Source organism: Canis lupus, chromosome 18, assembly GCF_003254725.2.
Source record: "Canis lupus dingo isolate Sandy chromosome 18, ASM325472v2, whole genome shotgun sequence".
Classification (NCBI taxonomy): Eukaryota; Metazoa; Chordata; class Mammalia; order Carnivora; family Canidae; genus Canis; species Canis lupus.
This window is the reverse complement of record NC_064260.1, coordinates 2035873-2055313: the sequence shown is the minus strand read 5'-3', so window position 1 is coordinate 2055313 and position 19441 is coordinate 2035873. Positions and strand designations below refer to the sequence as shown.

Here is a 19441-nt window from a genome sequence, read left to right as displayed (position 1 = left end):
AACTAAGAGAAGCAAAAATATTCCCCTCTGGAGACACCTGTCTGAGAGTCGCCCCGTCCTTAAATCGCCTGGGCGCTAAATCACAGTGGCTCTGTGAATGAGTGAGGGGCACCCGGGTGGCTCCGTCGGTGAGCGTCACACTCATGATTTCGGCGCAGGTGGCGACCTTAGGGTTGTGACATCGAGCCCGGTGTCCACTCCACGCTCCACCTCGGGTTGGCTGGAGATTCCCTCGCTCCCTGTGCCCCAAGGGGAGCTGGAGATTCCCTCGCTCCCTGTGCTCCCAAGGGGAGCCCTCTTGCCTTGAAAAAGTGAATATGTGAGAAAGGCTCTGCGCGTTCTCGTGCGCCAGACGCGTCCGGCAGGAGCGCAGGCCCGGGGACGGATGGCACACCTGCTGCCCCGGCCCCGCGGACAGGGACAGGGGCTCCCTCCGGCCCGGCTCCAGGATTAGCTGTTTTTTCTCGGTGTGGACTCACAGGGCAACCCGCAGGCAAATTAATCCTCTTACACATTGAACACGGTGTGCCAGCGGCGGCAGCTTCTGCGCGTCACAATTCTGACGTCCTCGCGCCGCCGCCTCACGAGCCACCGAGGCTGCTGCCCCTGTCGCCCCCCACACCGCCACGCTCACCCTACGTCTTCAGCAGCTCCGAGTACATTGAGCCGATGGAAGAGTCCCATTCTTGCTTCGGGTTCTCCCATTCCCCCCGCAGTGCCGGGTGGTAAAACCATCCCAGCGTATCGGGCTGCAAATATCATTTCATTAGGTAAAGTCGGTATGATATTAGCGGTTAATTGACCTTCTAGTGGAGTTTAAGAGCCGACCTGAGGATTTTTTTTTTTTTTTTAAGTGTCTGAAAAGGAGCTCATGATTCAGGGGCACAACTGGGTTCGCACACATCGGGATTCTGAACTGCTGGCTGCCCGGCGGACTCTCGTTCCTAGTCCTTCTGAGGGGGTGGGGGTCTGGGCCGTGTGCTGCCGTACAGGCCACGTGCCTGTGGCCCGAGGCCGGTGGCTGCAGAGAGAAGCGCAAAGTGCCAGGTGCCGCCAGGACGTGGGCCGGAGACCATTCCAGGCCACTGAGATGGGAGAAGGCATCTCCCGGGGCCTTCTAGAAACGTCCCCTCTCTGCCTGTGCATGCAGCCCTGAGGGGACCCAGTTCCCGGAGCACCGTGGTGCCATGGCCTCTGTGGCAGCGGGGACGGCTGCCGGGCCCAGGTGTATAGAGTGACATACGACAGAGGACACCCGCGCGAGACTCCGCCGCCGCTCAGCTGGCCCCGAGGCTCTCTCACTTGCCCCTGTGGCAGGGCCTTGACCTTGGAGGTGATGGCCTCCTGCCCCCGTGCCAGGCACCTGGTGTGAACCCGCCTGCAACCTGGGGAGGCCGCCTCGCTGCTGTGGCCGCAGAGGAAGACGCCTGCAGGCAAAACAAGGCAAAAAGCTCTGACCCTCACCTCACATCACCTACAAAACCTACTCCATGTGGACTATAGATCTAAACGGAGGAGCTTAAAACTATAAAACTGTTTAATTTTTTTAAAATTTTTATTTATTTATGATAGTCACAGAGAAAGAGAGAGAGAGAGGCAGAGACATAGAGGGAGAAGCAGGCTCCATGCACCGGGAGCCCGACGTGGGATTCGATCCCGGGTCTCCAGGATCGCGCCCTGGGCCAAAGGCAGGCGCCAAACCGCTGTGCCACCCAGGGATCTCTATAAAACTGTTTTAGGAGAAAATTGCTGCAGGCTTCGGGTGAGGCCAGAGTTCCTTAGATGGGGTGCAAACACCAAACCACTAGAAAGATCATTTGGTAATTTTTAACCCTACAAAATAAAAAACTCTTGCACTTGGAAAGACATTGTGAAAAAAGGAGAACAAATGGGAGAACATACTTGCAAAACCCGTATCTGCTAATGGATTGCTGTCCATAATATATAAAGAGCTCTCAGAACTCAATAAGAAAGCAACTAATGTGATTTTTAAAAAGATTTTATTTTTTTAAAGATTTTTATTTATTTATTCATGAAAGACAGAGAGAGAGAGAGAGAGAGAGAGAGAGAGAGAGAGAGAGAGAATCAGAGGGAGAAGCAGGCCCCATGCAGGAAGCCCGATGTGGGATTCAATCCCAGGACTCCAGGATCACACCCTGGGCTGAAGGCAGATGCTCAACCACTGAGTCACCCAGGGATCTCAAGATTTTATTTTTTATTTATTCATGAGAGACACGCAGACAGAGGCAGAGACACAGGCAGAGGGAGACACAGGCTCTGTGCAGGGAGCCTGATGTGGGACTCGATCCCAAGATCCGGGATCAACCGTGAACCAAAGGCAGATGCTCAACCACAGAGCCACCCGGGCATCCTGATTTTTTTTTTTTTTAATGGGCCACAGACATGCTTCAGTAAAGAATGTAGATGCAGAGCAAGTAAGCTCATACAAGAGTGTCCCACATTATTTGCCACTGAGGCAAATACAAATTAAATTCAGAATGAGATACCGTGACGTACCAACGGAAATGGCTAAAACCCAAATGACTGACAATACCACGTATTGATCAAGACGTGGAGCAACTGGAACTCTCAGACCTCTTTGGTGCAGGGGCAACTGGTATAGGTCACTTTGAGGAACAGTTGGATGCTTTCTTAGAAAGTCAAGTGCATTTCATAGGACACAGCCGTCTCGCGTCTAATTATTTACTCAAGAGAAATGAAAACTTATGTTTCCAGAAAAACCTGGGTAGCAGTTTGATTCATAGTTGCCCCTAATTGGGACTTGCCCAGATTTCCATCAGCCAGCACGCGGACGAACACACCGAGGTACAGGCACCCGTGGGTCATATTCGGCATTAGCAAAGCAAACGGGCTATTGGTTTGTGGACCAACATGGATGAATCTGAAGCTCATCGTGCTACAAGAGCCAGGGAGACACGGCTGCACACTGTGTCTTTCCATCCGTACGACAGTCTTGAGAAGGCGAAGCGAGGGGCAAGGGGGTAGGCGAGAGGCTGGCAGGACTGGGGCAGAGGGGCGACGGCAAGGGGCCAAGAGGGAAGCTTGAGGGCGATGAAACGGGTCTCGTATCTTCCCTGACATCGTCGTTACCCACCTGCACGTACACCTTCCCAAAACCCCAGGCGATTTTTTTCCTGAAGGTAAAATAAATCTCAATAAACCAGTCCTAAGAAAGGTCCTTCGGTGAGCCCCTGTTTGGGGTGCAGACTCATTTGGAGTCAAGCTGCCTTATGAAAAGGAGGGTTCATAAGAGAAATGGATTTCCACGAAAGTCTAAAACAGGAGCTGCCAGTCACCTGGGCCCAGAGAGACAGGAGCCGGAGGGCGTCTATCTGGAGCTGCTGTCGCACCTCCTGTCACTAACTGAGCGCGGCCCAGCTGGTCCTCACCTGGTGTGGCTGTTCCACACTTGTACTCGGCTTCCCGCTCACACTCCCAGGTGCAGGCATCAGTGGGCCCTCTCCGTCCTGGAAGATGGGTTATTGGGGGGAAACTGAACAGACCTACCTGGTGGGGTGGGGGACGTCGGGCTGCTTGGACCTAGGACCAAAAGCTCCCTCGTTCCCTCTCATCACCTTTGGGATAAAGCAGAAAGGCCTCAGGATGACAACTAGGCCCTTCCTACCTTTCCAGCCTGGCCTCCTGTCGTGCCTCCTGATGCCCTCATGTCCTCCAGCCCTGCCTCCCACGCCCTGCAACCAAATCTGACTACCTGGTAGGTTCTTTCTTCGCCCTCCACTAGGTTCCCGCTTTGCAGAACTTACCACTGTGGGCCTCTCAGGGCTCCACTGGGGCACTGCCACCACCGGGAAGCCTTCCCTGAATGCCGCCGGGCTCCCTGCCGCTGTCTGCAGCGGGAGGGGGCAGCCTGTACTCATTCCGCAGGTTCAGCGGAGTCATGAAGGTCGGTTAAGGGTGCAGACCGAGCCCAGAGGGGCGAACTGGATGGCCTGGGGGTGTGCAGGGCAGACAGGTGCCTCGCGGCGGGTTGTGCGGCGGGCACGTGACCGTGTTAGGAGGACAGGCCAGTCCGCGCTCCACGGTGAGGCGCTGGGCAGGCAGTCTGGAGTGCCATCCCCCAGTGGTTTCCAGCTCCCCTGGGACATGCCTGCACCCAGCAGGGCCGCGTGCCCGGCCTCAGCCATGTGAGAGGCGAGGGCCTCTCCTGCCCCGAGCATTTCCCCGTCAGGGTGCCCTTCACCCCTTCTATTTCCTGTGCCAGGCCTGCCGGCCTGCTCGACATGTGCCGGGCGCCCAGGGCCCATCCTTCCTCTCCTCCACTCATTCGCTTTACCCCTAAGACTGATTTGCAAGACAGCGTGTTGCGGTGATGACTTACTTCACGGAGGGCCCGGCACTCCCCCTGCTGGGATGACGCTGGTGAACACACCGGTCCCCTCGTTCATGCTTCCAGTCAGCAGAGCAGGTGGTGTTAGTCCGTTCCCTACTAACTATCAACCGAGCCCACCCGGTTCTCTATTTCTGCGGACGGAGGCTCCCAGCAAGTGTTGGGATCCCTGAGTTCCTCACTGGCACGAAATACTATTTCGTGTCCCGACACCTCATTATTGCAGCAGTACTTTTCCCCGCGGTGAGGCTCCCAGGCCAAAAGCCACAGTGCCAGGCCCTAGGGTAGCTTGGGCTCTCTCGGGTAATTTATACCTGGCGTGGTTGTCTTCCACTGGGCCTTCTGCCCCTCCGACAGGGAGCATGTGGAATTTGCAGCAGGAGCAGGCCCTGAGGTGCAATCTGCCCAGAGAACTGGCTCGGCAGGGAGGGCAGGCAGCTGCAGCTTCTAGAACCACAACAAGAGTGACAGGACAAGTTCATGAGCTTACCTCATAAAGTGATACCGAGTGGACCCTGTCCAGAAGGGAGAGGCATGCGCGGATGTCTACGAGGAGCTGGGAAATGTGGGGAATGAGGGCCTGTCCCAGGAATTCTGGGGATCGATGTCAGCCTGAAAACACTTGAGGACATTTATTTTGATCCCTTCGCAGTGAACAGAAATGTTCGAAAGCCCGTCCGTGTTGAGGCAGCTACAGGCCATACCTGACCCTACACTGCATTCGGTCTGGGACAGAAACACTATAAAGGACATTCTCAGATCCACCGGCAAGATCGGAATATGGACCTAGATCGCGCATTAAGATTTTATAGTGTGAATCTATGAATGGGGTACCTGTGCTATGGTCGTGCACAATCATGTCGCTGCTTTAGGAAAGAGGTGTCAGGCTATGTAGGAGCAAGGGACTACGGTGCACGGAGCTCGCCCACAAGTGATACAGAAAAAACATACACCTCCTACGCGTACAGGTGCTTTTGGGACATCTCTAAAAGCCCCCAGCCTACCAGGCTTTTGGACTCGTGCAGGCATTCCTTGCTGATCCGGGCCTCTGGCAAAGCTGTAAGATTCAAGGCCTATACACTTTCAAGATGGCCCCAAATTAAAGTTTTCTGTTTTTCTCTCCGTCCTTTGTCTACAACGGGAGTCCTTGTGTTTCGTTCTTCCAGGAATCCAGAGCTCCTTCATATCATTTTCCCTGCATGTTCACTGCGTGGTTTTCTGAGCTTGGAGCGAACCACAGACACTTTCAGGAGGCCTATTTCAGTTACCAGAGTGCATGACCTTTCATTGATACATTCCGTCCCAAGGTGGGAAAGGCAGGTGCTATAAAAAGTGCCATAAAGGGTTTTGACATAATCCTTATTCTGCACTGACCAGCTACTTGACCTTCAGCCAGCCAACCAACCTGCGAAGATTGGGTTTCCTAGTCTGTAGGGAGGGCGTCTCCCAGAGGTCCAAAGCGGGGTTAAATAAGACGATCAGTGAATAGTCTGGTACCAAGTGTGTACTCAAAAAGGTAAGTCACTACTGTAGTGAAACTAGCTGTTTCATTACGTTAAGACCCAGAAAAAGAGGTAGTTGCTGTTACTATTGTACTTGGGTTGGGGAGAGGTGGTAATAACCACACCAATGACAATGGTTTCCACGAATTCGTGCCAGTCTCTCTGTTATAGCCGTGACCTCATTGAACTCCCAGCACAGCTCGGGCTTGCTCCTTAGGCCCATTTCAAGGATCAGGACACGGAGGCGTGGCGGCAATATGAAAATACATAGGGCCTCCCTGCTTCCCCGCAGGTGGGGACACTGAGGCTTGGGGAGGCGAGGCCCCAGACCACGGAGTCCCTCGGGTGATGCTGCTGCTGCTGCTGCGCCCGGGGTCAACCAACAGCGCGCTTATCACGGGGAGCTGCGGAATGGGCTCCCCAACTGCCTCTCGGGGCAGGTCCCACGGCTCCTTCGCTGGCACCCGAGCTTGGGCGGCTGCGACCCCGCACCCAGGGGTGCCCGGGGTGGGGGTGGGGGTGCAGGACGCGGGGTCCTGGCGCCCCGGCACAGCCGCCCCTCCCGCGCGCCGCCCCGCGTCCCCGCCCTGCGCCCCCCCTTGCACCCTGTGCCCCCTGCGCCCCCACCCCGCCCTGCACGCCCTGCACCCCCGCCACCCTCCGCCCTGCGCCCCCCCACCCCCCACCTTGTGCCCGAGCCCCCCCAGCCCCCGCCCTGCACCCCCCTACCCGCGGCCCCCCTCCGCTCGTCCAAGCCCCTGCCCTGCGCGCCCCCACGCCCTGGGCGCCCCCGCGCCCCCCTCCGCCTCCTGCGCCCTGCGCCCCATCTGCCCCCCGCCCTGCGCCCCCCTCCGGCCCCCGCGCCCCCCCCTCCGCCTCCCGCGTCCCCGCGCTGCGCCCTCCGCCCTCCGCCCCCTGCCCTGCGCCCCCCGCGTCCCCGCGCTGCGCCCTCCGCCCTCCGCCCCCTGCCCTGCGCCCCCCGCGCGCCCCCCTCCGCCCCCGCGCCCCCGCCCTGCGCCCAGGCCGAGGCTCCGCCCGCGCTGGCGGCTGCCGAGCGGTCCGGGCTGTGGCGGCAGCGGGAGGAGGAGGAGGAGGAGGAGGAGGAGGAGCAGGAAAAGCGTCCGGGGGAGGAGGCGGAGGCGGAGGCGGCGGCGGAGGCGGCGGCGGGCGGGGCCGGCGAGTTTAAAGCCCCGCGAGGGGGTGGGGAGCCGGGAGGAGGCAGGAAGGGACGCGAGCGGCGCCGGCGGGAGGCCGCGGGGACCCGAAGTTTGCGCGCAGCCCCGGGCGGCGGGGGGCGGGGGCCGGGACCGGGACCGGGACCGGGACCAGGACCAGGACCGGGACCCCGACCGCCCTGCGCGCCGCCCGCGCCCTCGCCCGCGCCCCCGCCCGCGCCCCCGCCCGCGCCCCCGCCCCCGCCCCCGCCGAGGGTCCCGGGGCTCGCAGGCGGCCGGGGCGGCGCCGCGGCAGGTACGGAGTTGGGCGGGAGCGGGCGGCAACTTACTTTGCGGCGGGCGCGGGCGGGGGCGGGGGCCCGGGGCGGAGGGGCCGGGCCGGCATTGTCTGCGCGCGGGCCGGCCGGTCGGGGACGCGGCGGGGGCGCGGGGCGCGGCGGGCGGAAGGGCGTCGGCTCGGGGCCGGGGGCTGCGGCGGGGGGCGGGGGCCGGAGCTCCAGCGGCCGCGGTGCGCCCCGAGCCCGGGGTGGAGACGTAGGGGGAGGTGGAGGAGAGGTGGGGGGGCCGGAGCTCCAGCGGCCCCGGTGCGCCCCGAGTCCGGGGTGGAGGGGAGGTGGGGGGGATGGAGGAGAGGTGGAGGCGTGGAGAGGAGGTGGGGGGGTCCGGAGCTCCAGCGACCCTGGCGCGCCCCGAGCTCCGGGTGGAGGGGAGGCGCGGGGTGGAGGGGAGGTGGGGGGGCGGAGCTCCAGCGGCCCCTGTGCGCCCCGAGTCCGGGGTGGAGGGGAGGTGGGGGGGATGGAGGAGAGGTGGAGGCGTGGAGAGGAGGTGGGGGGGTCCGGAGCTCCAGCGACCCTGGCGCGCCCCGAGCTCCGGGTGGAGGGGAGGCGCGGGGTGGAGGGGAGGTGGGGGGGCGGAGCTCCAGCGGCCCCTGTGCGCCCCGAGTCCGGGGTGGAGGGGAGGTGGGGGGGATGGAGGAGAGGTGGAGGCGTGGAGAGGAGGTGGGGGGGTCCGGAGCTCCAGCGACCCTGGCGCGCCCCGAGCTCCCGGTGGAGGGGAGATGGGGGAGGGGCTGGGGTCGCGGGAGGGCGGGCAGCCGGAGATCCAGCAGCCCCGGTGCGCCCCGCGCCAGGGATGGAGGGGGAGGTGTGAGGCGGGGGGGGGGGGGGGACGGGAGCTCCAGCGGCCCCGATGCGCCCGCGCCGGGGGTGGAGGGGAGGTGGGGGGGATGGAGGGGAGGCGGGAAGGGGGAACTGGAGCTCCGGCAGCCCCGGTGCACCCTGCGCCCGGGGTGGAGGGGAGGTGGGGGGGCGGACCTCATGCAGCCCTGGTGCGGGGCTGGAGGGGTGGTGGTGGGGGGGCCGGACCTCATGCGGCCCCCGGTGCGCCCCGAGCCCGGGGTGGAGGGGAGGTGGGGGGGGGCGGACTCGCCGGCAGCCCGGGGCACGGCCGGGCCGGAGTCGTTCTTCTCGGTTCCGCCGGCGGCCCGGTTACCCCGCGGGGCCTCACCCCAGCTGTGGGCCCCGGGGCAGCCGCCGCCAGCCGGGGAAATGTGATAAGCGCCCGAGCGCCGGCCGAGGAACGTCTGATGCAACCGGCCTCCCTGGTCGCCTCTCGGCCCGTCTTGCCGCTGCCCTCCGGCTTGTGCCTTAAGGGACTCGGGCTGTTCCCCACTTCTGATCGCCTTCCCTCTGCTGGGAGATTGCAAGGAACTTTGCCGACTTTTTGTCATTGGCTGGGGGCGGAGGGGTGGGCAGTGCAGGGCAGCCACAGGTGACAGTGCCCGGCCTGGGTCGGCGCTGGGAGAAGGCTGCCTTGCAAACGTCCTCGTATCCGCTTTCATTCAAGAGATGCAGAAAAAGCCCAAACAAGTAGCGCTCGCTCGTGAGTACACAGGCGTTATTGCACAACTTTCTCAGTGCTGCTGTTTACAAGGCCGGGCCCAGAACACTTTGTTTCCGAAAACGCTGATTCAGCCGTTCGTAGCCCCCGAGGTTCAGAATTGGTGCTCTCTCTAACGTTTCGCTCAGTTTTACCAAGAACACATGTTGGTGGCGCAGCAACAGGCGCTGGCTGGGGGTTTACAGGCACGGAGCTGCTGGTTTTTCCGCCAGCGTTGACCCGGCGTCCCCCTCTTTCATTCCAAGAGGAAAAGTGGGAAGATGCTTCGGTTTCTGTAGGGGAAGGAGTTTTGACATAGGGCCGGGGCCAAGTGTCTCTTGGGGGAGTATTTTATTAAGGAGAAGCCCTGAAACCAAATGTGTTTCCAGGAATGAGTCTAGATGACTGGGCTTTTTCCTGTGAAAGATCTGAACTCTAGGATTACTTTATTGGGAACACTTGAAAGCGGAGGGCCACGCAGGCCAATCCCCAGATTACAGGGAGGGAATTTGAGGACAGAGTTACACACCCGGCAAGTGGCTCCTGTAACTGAGAAGTGCAGCTTCCGATACCCCTGGAGCATTTTACAGGGTAAAAGGCTCCTTAGAAACCTGCTCGCTGTCATCTACAGCTCGCTGAGCCCCATCCCTTACAGGTGTGGAAACTGAGGCTCAGGGGTTAGTGGGCATGCCGGGGTCACGGGCCAGCGAATGACAGAGCTGTCACCAGGGCCTAGCTTTGGATTTATTTATTTTTTATTTTTTAATATTTTGTCCTGTGTGTTTCATGCTTCTGCACAAGTATGCCTGCCTCCAAAAGAGAAGTGACCTGGAGGACGTTCCTCCTGCCAGCCACACACCTGGAGACGTAGGAGGCTCTGTTACCTGCAGGGTGGCTCCCCAGCTTGCCGATTACTGTCCTATGGCCAGGCCTTTATCAATTTGTCCACTTGCTTTTTGTACTTAAGTACACACTTACTTGGGGAGGGAACTTTGATGTCACGAGTTCGATATGGCACTTGTGCTTTTTGCAGTTAGAACAGCGCGTTCGTAAAAGCTGTGTGTCCCTAGAGTCATCAGTTGCCTGTCGCCTGTGGTCTGCGCCACTCTGGGGGGCAGTGCGGGGCTGCCGCGCAGAAGCCCATCCCTTTGTGAGCCAGGAACCCAGAGCGGAGCTGGCTGGTGCCGGCCACTTGTCTAGGGATTTACGGATGGTGGCCGCGGGATCGGAACCCAGGGCAACCCTGGCCCTGTTCCGGTGACCGTGGAGCCGGAGGGAGCCGAACTCCAAACCTGGAGCCAGCGCAGAGCTTTGATTTGGATGCGGTGGCTGGTCTGGGACATTACGAGGTTCCGCAACCAGACTCAGGCTCGAACAGAGGCGGCTTTTGTGCCTCTGGCTTCATCTCAGAGCTGTAGAAATTCTGGGTTGGTCTATCTGATAAAACCCAATGCTTTGAAGGTGGCCTAATTTAAGGAACCTATTTTCTTGGAAGTCTGTCCGTCTCCGCAGGGGAAGAAAAACCTACACCGCGGGAGGATGTCTCTGAGCTGGTGTCAGAACTCGGAGCTGAGGGGACGCCTGCTCTGTTCGGTGGGGGGAGGAGGCCGTGTGTTTGCGGGGTGCGCATGATCCCTGTGACTGTCCCTCAGCCTGGGGGGCCAATGTGGAATCGCGGGGGCTCCTAGGGAGAAAACGTTTGCCTCGTCTTTTCATTTACGCAACCAGTCACGTTCAAAATTTAAATAAAAACTTTTTCTGCTAGTGAAGATTTTTTTCTTTAACCTGTCTTTTTTTTTTTTTTTTTTTTTTTTTTTTTTTTTTTTTTTTGCTCAACTGTAGAATTATGGGGAACGATAGAAGAAATTAAAGATAGTAGAGCTCCTTGGTGGGCGAGGCTTGGCAGGCAGGCTCCCGGGGATCTGGCAATCTTGTAGGAGGTCTGTGCGCTCACGGGGGGAGTACATCTCACCCATTCGGGTGCTGGCGGGCGGCTGGCCTGTGTTTGCGTTTTAGCCGCCCTCTTCTGGGGAGCTGTGTGCTCCCCTGTCTTCTCCCTGTCTGGCCTCTGGCGGGGACACCCTTGCCCCCACTGCCCGCCCTGGCTTTGAGGAGCTTCTGAACTTGTCCCTGCTCCTGGGCATCACAGTTAACTGGAAGGAGGTGAAAGCAGGGGAAGCATAAAACTGCCAGCTCCTCGAAGGCTGACTGCTCCCCTCTAATGACGGGAAGGGACACCGTGTGAGTGTCCTTGGAGATGGCAGCCCGGACGGCCCTGCCCCGGCCTCATGGACGGTCATCGCAGGAACGAGCAGTTCTGACTCTGCTTTGGGGGTTCACTGGCTCTGACGGGATCTCCCTTTCTGCCTGTGCCCTGGCGGAGACAGCCCTGTGTCCAGGTGGAGATGGGACGCCTGCCCGGGACATGGGACGTGAGGTTGGTTGGTTCATCACCGCTGGATGCCGCTGGGGAAACTGGGGTGTCATTCCTGTTTGTCAACCGTTGAATTTAAATGTGGACTTGACGTGGAGTTTGCTTGAGTGTGAGATCCTCAGCCTGAGGATGGACTTGGGCTGGGGCAGCAGAGTGGATGGCGTGTTCTGGCATCGTCTTTGGGAACAGGTGCCGGGGAGGAATCCGCTCCTTTTCTGCTCAGCGCAGGGAAGTGGCTTGAGCTGACGTTTGCAGGAGGCCTGCTGCCCCAGTTTGACCCCCGGATCTCCTGTTTCGCTGCTGTCGGTGTCGCGAGCCATAGCAGGCAGGCTACCCAAGCTCATCCACGAACGAGTGTCAGAGGTGTGTTTACCAGCCAGGGCTGTGGGAGTCGTGTGGCTCCTGTGTGGCGTGTGGCACTTGGCGAGCGCTCGGACGCACCGCTTGTGGGCACACTCGGCCTGGACTTTGAGCGGCTTGCGTGCTTGATTATCCTGCTGTTAATCCGCAATGTCTGCTAGGAGGAGGACTCCGCCTCGCATCCCTTTGCCTGCCAGTGCTCCGTGCCTATGCGCCCTAGCACACCTGCTCACCTGACCGTAGCCTGCTTTGAGCACCAGGCCCCGTACGAATCCTTCTGTGGCCTCCCCGTAGCGCGAAGGCTGGAGCTCCTCACCGGTGGGAGTCCAAGAGTAAAGATGGGTGGTGGACGGTCCACATTCCCTGGGGGCAAAGCCATTGGCCCAGATGATAGCTGAGGGCATCAACAGCTGGTCCCCTGTGATCTGGAATGAGACAGTGGAGACGGTGGAGACCGGTAGAGATGGGTGAAGACTGTGGAGACCTTGGAGATGGTGGAGACTGGAGATGGATGGAGACTGTGGAGATGGCGGAGATGGGTGAAGATTGTGGAGACCTTGGAGACGGTAGAGACGGTGGAGACCGTCCGTGGAGTCGGATGCAGACGGTGGAGATGGGTGGAGACCGTGGAGACCTTGGAGACAGTGGAGACCGTGGAGATGGTAGAGACGGGTGCAGATGGTAGAGATGGGTGGAGGCAGTGGAGACCTTGGAGACAGTGGAGACAGGTGCAGATGGTGGAGATGGGTGGAGACGGTGGAGACGGTGCAGACCGTGGAGACCAGTGGAGACCAGTGGAGACGGGTGAAGACGGTGGAGACAGGTGGAGACCGTGGAGGCGGTGCAGACCGTGGAGACCTTGGAGATAGTGGAAACCATGGAGATGGTGCCGACTGTGGAGACGCGCGGGCTCAGATGGGCTGCACCATCATATGCAGGGACACCCCTGGTCTCAGGCATGTGGGGCCTGGTGGCATCTATTTTCAGGTCCCTGAGGTCGGTTGGTGCCCGGAGTCTCTCTCAGAGGCACAGGCTGGCTGGGATGAAGTGAGCGTGGACCCTTGGTCCTGGTGGGCTGACCATGGCCCTGGGAAGGGGCTCTGTGCACTGCCCAGGGCCATGCTGGTGGCGCCCTCATCTCCCTGAGTCCTGGCTGGGTTTTTGAGCCGGGTCGATGGGCCCAGACCCCGGCAGCTGTAGTCTTGCGAGTAACGTGAGCTCTGAGAGCGTGGGCCTGGAAGACCTGGATGTGTGCTGGCCCTCAATGTTGAGTCTTTGCTGTCCCCTGGAAGCAAGGCTGGCAGCTGGGACCTTCCCATGTCTTTGTCACCGCAAGTAGAAGCCTGAGGTGACCGTGCTCCATCTGGGCCTGTCCGGAACTTTCAGGCACACCACCCTGGTGGGGGGGGGCGTGGGCTCTGAAAATACAGAACTGTGAGGGGTGCCCGAAGGGCCCCCGCGTGCCTTTTTTTTGTCTTGTCACACGGGAGCCACCAGGGAGGACATCCAGGGCTACTGACCACAAGTCACCTGGATCCCACATGGGACCCCGCGGACACTCACTTCTCCGATGAGCTGGGCCTTTGGTTTGCTTGTTTATTTATTTTTTAGCTGTCATCCCTGGGAGTCTTCCCGCCATTGATGAGTTGAGAACTCCCCTTGGCGTGAGAACTTTTCTCAGATCACGTATCTGACGGTGGTCGTTTTAGGAACGCCTGCGTCACCAAGCTCGCGGTGACTGGAAAGCTGCTCCGAACTGGGGCTTGTAGGACCAGGACTCCCCTGGTTTGAGGACGCACCTTGCTCCAGCCCTGGGCCCCTGCTTGGAATCTTGCCACCAGGCGGGAGGTTGAGCTGAGTGGTGTGCAGGGCCCGCTCTGTGTCCTCTGTGGCCCTGCCTGGCCCAGCTGGGTTCCCTAGGAGCCTTCAGGCTGCTTCTCCAAGGATGCTGTCCTCTCTTCCCCCAAATTCTGTGACTGCATGGAAACCTGGTTAGGATGTTTCTAGAGAAACATGAAGGTGAGACCTCGGCCCACGTCTCCCCAGTGTTGTGTGGGAGCTTTGGGGGAAGGATAAGGGCGGATGGGGCTCCGTGCGCCCCAGCTGGACCATCTCCCCACCCTGGGCCTGCGGGGCTGCCGTGGGCACAGACAGGCTCTGTAGGGCAGGCTCTGTCCCCTGCCCCCCTGGCCCGCCGCCACGCGGGGTCCCTCCCTTTGCAGCCTTCCCCCGGGGCGGACCCTTGTGAGATTGGTTCTATTCTGTGATTGGAAGGATGTACGCGGATTCGACGGCCGGCTCCCCGGAAGCAACGGGCCTCTCGGGCTTCCTCTTTCCTGCCCTGTTGACCCGTATTTTCTAAGCAGGTGTCCCCCGTTTCTCGTATGGGTTCTTTGACTTCTGCGCGTGGAAGCGAGGGGTTGGCCTCTGTCCGTGGCCGCCCTGCACTTGCGCTGCTGGGGCTCAGGGGCGCCCCGAGTGGGAGGGCCCCGCGCTCGCTGTCCTGTCCGCCACTCCACACCGTCTGCGTGGGCCCTGGCTGCCGTTCCTAGCACGCCCTGCCCACGCCCTGCCCCCGCGGCCTGCCTTCCCCGTGAACCTGAGGGCGCCCGCGGCCCGTCTAGGATCCCGTGACCCTCCCGCTTTGTTCCCCCAGTGGGATGGAGAACGTTCCACGCTGGGCTCCCCCAAACAGGGTCCTGCAGATTCTGGAGACCTCGTGTGTCTGGAAACATCCTTATTGTCCCGCAGATCCGCTCGTCCGAGCACAGACTCCTAACTGGAGATCCTTGAGCCCCAAGGCCCAAAGGCTGCCGCCGCCTTTAGGCAGAGCGGGGTTGAGGATGGACCTAATTCGATCTTTTTTTTTTTTTCTAATTCGATTCTTGATTCTCTTTTTTTGTTTTTCTTGTCTAGAAGCTTCTGGGATATTCTCTGTATGTGTTTGAAGGTCTCTTGAAGACGTGCCTTGTTGGGGGGAGGGCGTCTCCATCTATTGCGCGGGGTACAGCGCGAGTCCCTTCCAGCTGGGAAACCCACGTCCTTCGGGCCCGGGACGTATATTTGAGTTAATCCTTTAATTTCTTTGCTTTCACCTTCTCCTTGTCTCTTTCCAGAGGAGCGTTTGTTTGGTTGTTAGGCTCTGGGACCGGTTCTCCAGCTACCCGTGTCTCCTGTTTAGTATCTGGTCTTCGGCTGTTCTAGCGTGTACGCTATGCCAGGCTGCCTTTTAAACCCTTTCTATTGGATTTTAAGTTTCTCTTTTAATTTTTTATCCCCACGTTTCTGATTTTTTTCTTTCAACGGGCTTTGTTTTTTATTTTTATTATTTTTATTATTTATTATTTTTTTATTTTTATTTATTTATTTATATTAAAAAAATTTTTTTTCGGACTTTGTTTTTTAGAGCAGCTTCTAGAGTCATCGCAAAATTGAGCCGAGACCAGAGATTTCCTGTATGCCCTTCCCTGCCACGCGCAGCCTCTTCTCGTCCGTCAGCATCCCCGGCAGAGCGGGGCATTTGTTACTGTAGTCAGTGAACCTACAGCGACTCTCCATCATCACCAAAAATGATTATTTTTATTTTAATGGCATAACCTTCCTATTTCATAGATATGATATTTGTTAAATTTGGAGGAAGGGGGTATATTTGTTTTGTTTTTGTTTTTTGCCTTTTCCTATATAGTCTTTCTCAAATTTTTACATCATTGCTTGATTTTTTTCTACACATTTGTGCCTGACTTAGGTAGGAAGCAGAGCCTGTGGCAGGTGAGAGGACATAGGTGTGTCTTCTTTGATGGCCCAGTCTGGGGAAGCAGGGGTGAAGGTGGAGGGAGGCGGGAGGGAGGCAGGGACGAGGGAGGTGGCTGCCCTGGCCCCTGAGAGACCCTGATGGGTGGCCCTAGATTGTGACTGTCCCCACGCAGCCCTGGGGCCCCGGGCGGGCAGGAGAGGGACTCGTCCTCCATTCTGTGCGCACCTCTGCCTGCCGGGCCGCGGGTGCAGGGCTGTGGGTGCTGGCGCAGGCACATGGACAGGCCTTCCTCGTCCACGGGGCCTGTGGGGCCTGTGTCCTGGGGGTCGCCCCCATGGTGACCACACAGAGACCGGGACAGGTGGGGCCCACAGGGTGGTGTCCAGCGCACTCCGGTTGGCCCTCATCTTTCCGGTTCAAGGCTTTGCTTCGACGTCTGGGCCTTCTCTGCCAGCGTGCTTTCGGAGGCAGCCCCTGAGGAGCTGACGGCCTCGGGACAGCTCTCTGGATGCCCCATTGTGTGGGGAGCCCCTGGTGCCCACATCTTGGGTCTTCTCTCCTCGGCTGGCTAGACTGTGTGCCGAAGCCTCTTCATTGCTGCCAAGGCGGGCTGTTGCAGCCTGGGAGGTCGGCAGTCCTGGGTCTGTCTCCTCCAGGGAGACCCCACTCGACGGGTGTCGGCCCGCTGCTCCTCGCACTTGAGTCAATGCTCTGGTTCTGGCCCTGCCTTTCCTTCGCCACCAGAGTTTACGGAGGCTCTCCTGGCTGATGCTTGCTGGCCTGGTGGCACGTCAGGCTGCAGCTCCACGTGCTGGCCTGGCGTCCGGCTCTTTTGCATCTTTGGTTCAGCTTCCCCTGGTCCACTGGCTTTTCTGGCTCTTTTTAAAAGATCCCCTACCTGTGGTCCCGGCGCAGCTGAGTGTGTGTTTAGTGGGTTACTGGGCACCGACCTAGCTCCTCTGATCCCTTCCTTGCTCTCCCACGGGTGAGCCGTTAGCTGGGAGCCCTGGTGTATTTTATGGGGCGTGTGGCAGAGGAGGGCCCTCCTGTGCTGTGAATCACTGTCCTTCCCCGGAAGCTGCAGGGCCCACGTCCTCGGGCAGAGGAGTTCAGAGCAGAGGGCAGGGGGACGGGACCCCCGAGCGGCCTCCTGGCGGGTGACTGCAGAGGTGGGATGCAGCGCCACCTCGGAGAGCCTCAGGGAAGCCTCAGGTCTGGGGGGCAGGTCTGTGACCTGGAGCAAGTTCACCTGTGTGCACTTAGATTTGTTCTAGAATTTCGGGGTTGGACTCCATGCCTCAGTTTACCCTGCAGTATCTCCACTGGAGGGGCGCCCGGTATTGGCTTTAACGCTCCCGTGGCACGTGCCTCGCCTCCCAGGGAGCAGGCCGGGCCAGAACTGTGAGAAAGGCTCGCTGCATTTTGTTTTGGGTCGAATGCTCTGCTTTTGGTGTGAGTTCATAGGGTCGCCTCTAAAATACCGGGAGCACACGGTCCTGGCCACCTTGGGCCCCTGCCCGCGGGGTGGACATGGGCTGGTCCTTCACCACGACCTCTGGGGGTTCGAGGATCCAGGCCGGCCGCCCGTTCCCAGGAGCTGCGACTGGTGCTTCTCTGGGCATCTGAGTGCTGGGCTCCCCAGCTCCCTGCTCCCGCCTGTGTGGCTCAGTGTGGCGGCTTCCAGGTAGTTCTTGCTGCCCTCGGCCGCTTCCCTGCTCTTCCTGCCTGTGCCGCCCCTCAGAGTGTAGCCACTCCCTGGCTCTGTGGCCTCGGGCGAGTCACTCATCTTTCTCCTTTGTTCTTCCTGGGCTGTGTGCGCACCGGGTTACCTGGCCCGAGCCCCTGTGCACGCCGGCCTGCCCCACTCGTGCCCCGTGTGCATACCTGCCTGCCTGGCCCGAGCCCCACGTGTGCACCCAGTTACCTGGCCTGGGCCCCGTGTGCGCACCCGCCTGCCTGGCCCGTGCCCCGTGTGCGCGCCCACCTGCCCAGCCTGAACCCCGTGTATGCACCCGGTTACCGAGCCCATGCCCCGTGTGCGCACCTGCCTGTCCAGCCCGTGCCCCATATGTGCGTCCAGTTACCCAGCCCGTGCCCATGTGTGCCACCTCTTAGCTTTGTGCGTCTGGCCTCAAGAGGAAGCCGTTTCCGTCCTGGCGCTTCTTGCTGTGACGTCCTGGAGAGGGGCGTGGGAACGCCGACCTGGCCCCCGGGCAGGTGGAACGAGTGGATTTGCTGTCAGACTCCGGCTCGAGGTGGGCCTGGATCCCCCCAGCCCCGTGCTCTTCAGGGTTTCATGGGCAGATAAGGAGAACTTTGTGTTTCTGGGGGTTGCGTGTGTCTTTTCCCACCGGAGTGAGGTGATTGGGGTAGGGGGAGGCTGAGCGAGGGGCAGTGGAGGGAGCAGGGGGTTCTTTGGGGTTGCCATGGGAACCAGGGCTTGGGCAGCAGAGGTTCTCGCTGAAGCCTCAGGGCCTGACCCAGTCACACGGGGCTCCGAGTACCTGGACCAGGCGTTGCTCCTCTGCCCTCTTCCTCAGGATGCTTCCCCTTGCAGCTGAGCAGTGTGGGGCCAGGCTTGTGCTATAGGGTCCTCCAGGCACAGGTGAACCCATGGCGGGGGAGTCTCACTGTATATATTTTGGAGGCAGGGCGACCTCCTACCCTTGCCAGGGTGGTGTCCCTGCTTCTCTGTGTTGGAGCTCGTCAGGCCGTCTGGGGGTGCTGAGGACAGCAGGACCTGGTGTTCTGCACCCACATTCCCTGCTGGGACGCGGCTGCGTGGTCTGTGCCCCAGCCGGTCTCCCGTTCTATGCACTGTGTGTCCTGCCCCGAGCCCCGTCTCCCAAGCCGAGCACTGGGCGGCCTGCACCCTAGCCCGGATCCCACGCTGCACACCGTGCGTCCTGCTCTGAGCCGTGTCTCCCCTACTGTGCACAGTGTGGCCTGCACCCTAGCCCAGATCCCACGCTGCACACCGTGCATCCTGCTCTGTGCATGGTGTGGCCTATGCCCCAGCTGGTCTCCCATTCTATGCACTGTGTGTCCTGCCCTGAGCCGCATCTCCCAAGCCGAGCCCCGTCTCCCAAGCTGAGCACTGGGCGGCCTGCACCCTAGCCCGGATCCCACGCTGCACACCGTGCATCCTGCTCTGCACACAGTGTAGCCTGTGCCCCAGCCGGTCTCCCACGCTGTGCACCGCGTGCCTTGCCCTGAGCCCTGTCTTTCAGGCTGCGTGCTGTGCAGCCTGTACCCTGCTCGGTCCCCCAGGTTGCTCACTGTGTGGCCTGCTCCCAGCCCGGTCCCCCGTGGTGTGCGCGCTGTGCGCCCTGCACCCTAGCTGAGTCTCCCACGCTGCACGCAGGGACCCCGTGTGGTGGGTCCGGTGCAGCCTGTGCCCCCCTACGGGTGTGGATGCCCTGGGGACTGGCCCTGCAGTGTGGGTCCCTGGGCCTCGTCCCCGTGCTGTCGAGGACCAGCCGGCCCTGCGTGGCCCGGGAGGCGCCAGTGGTCAGCAGCTGGCCGTTCTCGCTGTGTGCTCTGGTGGCTCCGAGGGCCGTGTCCTCAGGGGCGCTGCCCCCCCGCGTGGTCTCCTGCTGGCCCGCGGGAGTCCAGGTAGCCGCTGGGCGTTCTCTGTGGCCTGCGGTGCTGTTACGTAACCGTTCCTAACTTAACTGTTTAATATGTAACAAGTAATAACCGCGCCCGGACAAACCTGTCCACTATCTCTTAGCCAAGCGGCGGGCAGTGGGCGTGGGGAGCAGCTGGAGAAGCGAGCAGATAAGGGTTTCCAGCAGGAAACTGGGCCTTTCTGTCTGCTAAGCCCAGATAGCGAGGCCTGCCCGACTTCCCAGTGACCTCGACGGGCGGCGGACGAGCCCCAGGAGGACGCAGCTTGCCACGTCGCACCTTCCTCTCCAGATCCGCCTCCCCTGTGGCGCGAACCCATCTGGCGATTTAGGGCCAAGT

General features: G+C 60.3%; 1 protein-coding gene across 2 annotated transcripts in view; it reads left to right on the top strand.

Moving 5' to 3' along the window:
• Positions 1-7252: 7252 nt before the first annotated feature.
• Positions 7253-19441, top strand: part of GRB10 (growth factor receptor bound protein 10) — a 156638-nt gene continuing 144449 nt past the window's right edge. For both annotated transcript variants that reach the window (XM_025449607.3, XM_035701512.2), the window contains exon 1: positions 7253-7341. The gene's annotated coding sequence lies outside the window, so the exon portion shown is untranslated. The remainder of the gene's footprint in view (positions 7342-19441) is intronic.